Raw genomic sequence first — 6,921 nt, 5'->3', positions numbered from 1 at the left:
TCCAGAATTTTAGAGTTTGACAGAGGTAAATGCAGATCCTTCTGTGTTCACTAATAGTATCTGCAGATTCTGTACATTTGTTGGGAGCCTCCTGTAAGTTTATTAGAGCTGCCACAGCAGTTTGAAGGTCAGATGCATGGAAATGATCCAACATGTTTGTTTCTGTGTACTGTATTTATGTGACATAAACGCGTACCTGACATGAGCAGATCTGACCAGAGTTTTGCATCTTGGGCCATGTACAAAACAAAAACACCGTCACTGTCTAAACGAAAGGCACTTCCGATAAATATTTTGTCATTTTACCTGCAAGCGTTCTCGGCCCTAAGCCAACAAAGGACCTCTTGAGAGTAAGTAAGTAAGTCTTTATTTATATAGCGCTTTTCACAGACATGTTTTGTCCCCAAAGACAAAGAGAGAGTCAGTGGAGACTGTTGTGTCTGCTGAGCCTTTACACATGTTAATAACTGGTCTAGTCTAAAGTAGAAATCACATTCATTTACTCAAAGACAGACTGAGAGAAATCTTTCCACAATATAAATTTCCATCGTACTACGTGTGTGTGAATATATACGTCTTGGTCAGGGATATCTTGTCTGAAGGATTTGATGATTTTTGGTGGATGGTGTCATGCAGACACATGCAGACTCCACACAGAAAGTTTAACCTAGGCAAGAATGTCAGTTACTGTATAAGGGGCCACATTCCTGTTAGTAGATTACCCTCTATAGAGGGTAATGGACTCAATTAAATGAATCACTCATTATATGAGCAACACTAATAATAATATCCTTCCTTTCAGTTGCTTTTAAAGAACTTATTTTTAGCCGCCTCTTTGCTCTTTGCTCTTATCAGCAGCTCTTTAAATGTCCTCGATCGATGGAAGTCTTGGTTCTGCACAAAAACACAGATCCAGAAGTGAACGAGAGCAGCTCCAGACTGAAGCATGAGTCATGAGGCAATCTGCAGCACATGCCCCACGGAGGAGCTGAGATCGCACCGGCAACCTCGCCAAAAACAGAGGGAGGGAGGACAGAGAGAGAGGAAGAGAGAGGGAGGAGAGTGGGCTGTGCTGAGATCGCACCTGCAACCACGGTCAAGAAAGAGAGGGAAGGAGGAGAGAGGGAGAGAGAGGACCATACCAAAAAAAAAAAAAAGTGAGGCAGAGGAAAAAGAAAGGGACAGAAGGGGAGGAGAGTGGGTTGAGCGGTGATCACACCGGCAACCATGCCAAAAAAGAGAGAGAGAGGGGGAGGAAGAAAGAGAGGAAAGAGGGAGAGGAAAAGAGAGGAGAGAGAAAGAAAAGGGGTGGAGCTGAGATCGCACCAGCAACCACAGCCAGAAAAAATAGGGAAGAAGGGAGAGAAAGAGAAGAGAGGGGACACCAGCAACCACGGCCAAAAGAGGGAAGGAGAGAGAGAGAGAGAGACAGAGACAGACAGAGAGAGAACATCAACAACCACAACCAAAAAAGAGAGAAAGAGAGACAGAGAGGTATAGAGGGAACCCTAGCAACCACAGTCAAAAGAGAGAGAGAGAGACAGAGAGAGAAGAGAGAGGGAACACCAGCAACCACAGCCAAAAAGAGAGGGGAGGAGAAAGAGAGAGAAAGAGAAAGGAGCGAGGGAGCATTGGGAGCACCAGCAACCAGAGAGAGAGACAGAGAGAAAAGGAGCACCAGCAACTACAGCCAAAAAAGAGAGAGAGAAGGAAAGAGAGAGAGAGAGAGAGAGAGAGAGGGAGCACCAGCAACTACAGCCAAAAAAGAGAGGGAAGGAGAGGAAGAGAGAGAGAGGCAGAGGAGAGACAGGAAGACAGGAAGAGCCTAAGTGCACCAGCAATCACGGTCAAAACTCAGAACAAAAAGAAAGAGATAAAGAGGGAGAAAGAGAAGAATGGATGGCGAGACTGAAACATGGAGAGTGAGAGATGGGATGAGATGCAAGAAAGACAGCAAGAGAGAGAGAAAGAGAGAAGAAGAAGAGAGCAATGGAGAGGGGAATGAGGGGTATGAACTGTGATCTCAATGACTCTCTCCATTACCGTTTGGATTCTCGATAGACTCTCTACACAGGAAGAAAAGCAATAGAGGGAGAAGGAGAGAGAGAGGGGGATGGCTACATTCATTACATTCATTACATTCATTTGTACTACATTAAAATTCATACAGTAACAAAGCCATAATCATAAAATTGAAGTCTCACAACATCACAAAAAGAAACTGTAGTAAAATAGACAATGAGACATGGAAAGAAAAATTAAGAGAGAGATTACGGGAGAGGACGAGAAGAAAACTAGTAGGGAGGGAGAAATATAGAGAAAAATAGTGTCATGACCCTTTAGAAAACATAAAGGGTGAGATAGAAAGCGTGTATAGTTTTTGGTGGAGGGAAGAGCAGAGGGCTGGAGACGTGTGGGCGTTATAACAGACTCCACCACATGCAGTGACGATGAGAGACATGTCACATTTGTAGCAGCAGAAGAAGAAGACGTAACACTCGGTTTTAAGCCTGAGGTTTCAATTAGGGGTGTCAAATTATCGCGTTAATTGCGATTAATTAATTACAGTCATATTTAGCGCATTATGTTTTTTAATCGCGTTAATCTCATTTTTAATCTCTAACTTTACTGTTTCTGTATGCGAGTTGCTTTATTATAAAATCTGTTTTTATGTGTTGTTGGGACAACAACACACACACAAAAAAAACACATTTATTGATTTTTTTTTATTTCAGTAATTCCACTCATTGCCAGAAACCCACACAAAATGCGCGCAGTAAGAGCGATGTAGGCTAAACTAGGGGGACCATATTTCCATCTGTGAAAACACCTTACCGGGGTGGGAGGTGGGGCCTCGACATTGAGCTACAGTCGTCCCTCGCTATATCGCGGTTCACCTTTCGCGGTCTCGCTGATTTTTTTTTTTTTTTTGTGTCAATTTGGCATGTTTTTTTTTTTTGTTTTTTTTTAACACATGGGTGGGTCAGGACTAAACCAGGTCTAAACCAGGACTAATCTTGGACTTAAGAGAGAGAACGCCGAGCAGTTTGCTTGCAAAGCACGATCAGACAATTGCCGCGTTTACCTCCGTGAGGTGTGGAGCTCTCCATCGGTCCCTTCTCCTGCGGTCACCTCCGGCCCGTCCTGTCCCACTGGCTTCAGTCCTGTTTCAGTCCTGGTTCAGTCCTGGTTCAGCCCATGGCGTAGGCAGCGCAAAAGCTTGATATAATCACGGGTTAACGGGCGGGTGCGGTGTTGTACTGCAGGTCTCCAAAAATGGACCTGTGCAGGACTCTGCGCTGTAGTGCTCTATTATGGAATAGATCAATCTTGGGTTCGTTACATAAAGAAGGAGGAAAATAACAAAAGGACAACAGCAGCAATAAGTTTAAAGAAGGATGCAAAAAGGGTTGTAACTGTCCTGTGTGAGAAAAGTGTATAAAGTTTGTGGTGAGGGGTTTTACAGCTTTAAAACAGATATAATAATTGTAAATATAAAGTTGACTACTTCATTGATTTCACCTATCGCCGGTTATTTTTAGAATGGAACCCCCGCGATAAATGAGGGAACACTGTACTCTCACCTCACAACCTGTGCACATGTCCTCTCACCTGTCCTGACCGGGATGGAAAACTGAGAATTTGTTGTACAAGTCATTGTTAAATGCGCATTTACTCTTCGGTATGTTGCAGGCTGACCAACTGTTTGTGTTTGCTTGCTCTCGCTTCTGGGTCACAGAGAACTACGAAAGCCGAGCAATTTAATGCCCCCAATGAACTGTAATGAAAACCCGGACATTTCCATCACTTTAAAAAAAAAAAACTGGACGCCCAGGACAAGACGCAAAATACGGACAGGTCCGGGGAAAAACGGACGTTTGGTCACCCTACACTAGTAGATTAAATAAATTTATAGGGTGTAAAGGGACGGACTTTCAAATGTCAAAATAAAGTGGTAACATTTATTGACCGTAACAATTATGCACCTGCATGATTCAGTGGTAATACAAAGTTAAAACCACACAACCACAGGAAAAATCCTCCCTGCAGACAGACATGTTTGTGTACCGCACTAAAATCAATTTACTCCTTTTGGCGGGAGACTGGCCCTCGGAAGTTGAAGTAAACACATAGAGACATCATCCAACTGCTCTCTGGAAGTTATTTTCAATCAGTCTGTAAATATAGCCCATCAGAATGACCTCAAGCAGCTTTCTCTGGGTAAAATGTTGTAAAAATCTCATGTTCAGGGGCCTTCATGTTCTGACAACTAAATGTTTAATCAAAAGAAATATGGCAAGATGAATCAATTGCCAAAGTAATCGTTAGTTGCAGCCTTAGCATATTCCCACTAGCCATGTAGTTTCAAATAGCTAATATTATAAATACACTATTAATATACTAGACAATAAGGAAAGATTTAGATGATTATCTTTATTTATTTCAGATTCAAGAGATTTTTTATCATTGTCAGAGAAAACAACAAAAATACATTTAAAGCTTCAAACACTGCATAGTTTGGATGTAAAGTGCAATATTACAGGTAAAAGACCCCACCCAGTAACCCCTTAAATAACTGTAAACATTTGCACAATAAGGACATTCAGTGCAGCACATTTGTAATAATGCAACAATGCAAAGTCCAGTTCAATATTTAATTGGTGGATGTGCTTATTGTCCAAGGGAGAAAGGCCAAGAGGGGAAAGGGGCACTGTTCAGCATCCTCACAGCCGAGGGATACAGGCTGTTGGTCAGTCTGGTTGTTCTGGACTCTATGGACCTGTACTTTGTACTTGAGGGCAGCAGGTGGAAAAGGTGATGAGCAGAGTGGTGTCGGTCAGGCAGACCGCGAGTGGCGTAGATGCTACTGATCTGCGGGGGAGGCGCCCCAGTGATTTTCCCCGCTGTTTTTACCACCCGCTGGAGAGCCTGTAGATGGGCCTTAGAGCAGCAGAGAACCACACTAAAAATCCAGATGTCAGAACACTTCTGATGGCACAGTTGTAGTAGTTCACCATCACTGGACTGGGGATGTTGGCGCTCCTCAGTTTCCTAGTAAAGGCGTTGTTGGGCTTTCCCCAGAGCGGAGGCAGTGTGAATGTCTCAGGACAGGTCCTCAGTCACGATCACCCTCTCATTTGTTTCTTTTTGTTCCTCCATTAAATTCGCAGGTCCAATGTGCCCCTCAGCACCTGCACAGTCACAATATAAACACAGGGATCATAGAGTAAAAATCTTGTTGTAAAACTTGCAAAAACTTAGTATAGGTTCTTTTCTCTCACCACTGTTGGAGGTTCTCGTTCCTCTGGAGATCTTCATCAGGAGAGGTGCTTTAGTTTTGTTGGAGGTTCTCGTTCCTCTGGAGATCTTCATCGGGAGTGGTGCTTTAGTTTTGTTGGAGGTTCTCGTTCCTCTGGAGATCTTCATCAGGAGTGGTGCTTTAGTTTTGTTGGAGGTTCTCGTTCCTCTGGAGATCTTCATCGGGAGTGGTGCTTTAGTTTTGTTGGAGGTTCTCGTTCCTCTGGAGATCTTCATCAGGAGTGGTGCTTTAGTTTTGATTAGACTGAACTTCAGAGTCACAGCAGATTACACAGACTGAAGGCCTTCTCCCTTGTGTTGGCCCGAGTCTCTTATTGGACCAGGTCTCGTTCACCTCTTCCTCTCATATGGGTGACAGCATCTGATGGGCCACACTCCAGGGATGTTTTTGGATCCTAAAACACAAGTTCGGTGTAACTTTATATTCTACTTTACCACAGAGATTTAAACTGTACTTTCAAATAAGAACTTACAGAGGTCTGTGGATCATCTGTCATTGTAGCTGTAGACCTCTTAGCAGAGATGACGATGATTATGGATCCTAAAATTGCAATAAAAGTAAAAAACACATTATTTATCATTATTTCATTATTATTTGTCTCATTTCTCAGAATACCTTGTGTTCTGACGTTAGAATCAGGGCTCCCTCTGGTGGTGGTTCACTGCATTTTGTGGATGACTCCAGGGATAGCTCCAACAGAGACGCACCTTTCTCTTAAAAGCAAACAACAGTCTTTAGCAATTAATACAAATATTACATTAGTATTGATCTTTACTCACCAGGGACACGGTGGATCTGACTCAAACACATTTCTGGACAAACTTACACAGCGGCCTGCCCCCCAGTTAAAGCCCTTTTTATGGAACTAGGAAAAAAGTATTAAGAGCGCATCTACACTCCTTCTGTGGGATTGATCCACAAATACTATAGAGATGCACTTTGGTTTAGGCCCTCCTTTAAATGAACAACCATCCTGAAAAACAGAGGCTTTTGCGTACTGATACGCTGTGCAAAGAAGCAAGTACAGTGTTGTATCATGTAAACACAATTAAAATTCAACTTAAATGGGAGAAGTAGGGAGTGTCCCACCAGCCGACAAGTTAGTGAACAAACCCAAGTCTCCACATTTTACAAATTACTGAAAAAAAAAAAAAAAGAAAAAAAGAAAAGAAAAAAAGAGAGAAACTGAGTGTCCCACTAATTCTCTAGTGAGTGGACAAATACAAGTCTCCACATCTTACAAATCATTATAAAATAAAAATAAAAATACAATCTCCACAGAGACTGTTCACAGGAGTGTAACATTACAAATCAGTTTAAATAGTTTACAGAATAGACACGATAACACTGATACACATGTAGTGTAAACGGTTTAGTTCTAAATACCATGTTGTGCTAAATCTACATATTAACCTTAAATTATAATTCCTGAAAAATAAAAAAAAAAATAAAAAAACAACAAAAGAAAAAAAAGAGAGAAACTGGGTGTCCCACTAATTCTCTAGTGATTGAACAAATCCAAGTCTCCACATCTTACAAATCATTATAAAATAAAAATACAATCTCCACAGAGACTGTTTACAGGAGTGTAACGTTACAAT

At 42.0% G+C, this 6,921-nt stretch overlaps 1 long non-coding RNA gene across 1 annotated transcript; it reads right to left on the bottom strand.

The window, feature by feature from the left end:
* Positions 1-5,462: 5,462 nt before the first annotated feature.
* On the bottom strand, positions 5,463-6,839 carry LOC129407374 (uncharacterized). The gene is made up of 3 exons (XR_008631514.1): positions 5,936-6,839; positions 5,793-5,860; positions 5,463-5,714 (listed from the first exon to the last, which is right to left on the bottom strand). It is a non-coding gene; the product is annotated as an uncharacterized LOC129407374 (long non-coding RNA).
* Between the last annotated feature and the right edge of the window lie 82 nt (positions 6,840-6,921).

This window comes from Boleophthalmus pectinirostris, unplaced genomic scaffold, assembly GCF_026225935.1.
Source record: "Boleophthalmus pectinirostris isolate CB_2022bp ecotype Guang Dong unplaced genomic scaffold, ASM2622593v1 HiC_scaffold_976, whole genome shotgun sequence".
In the NCBI taxonomy this organism is placed as follows: domain Eukaryota; kingdom Metazoa; phylum Chordata; class Actinopteri; order Gobiiformes; family Gobiidae; genus Boleophthalmus; species Boleophthalmus pectinirostris.
The sequence above is the reverse complement of the archived record's forward strand: the minus strand, read 5'-3'. Positions and strand labels throughout refer to the sequence as shown.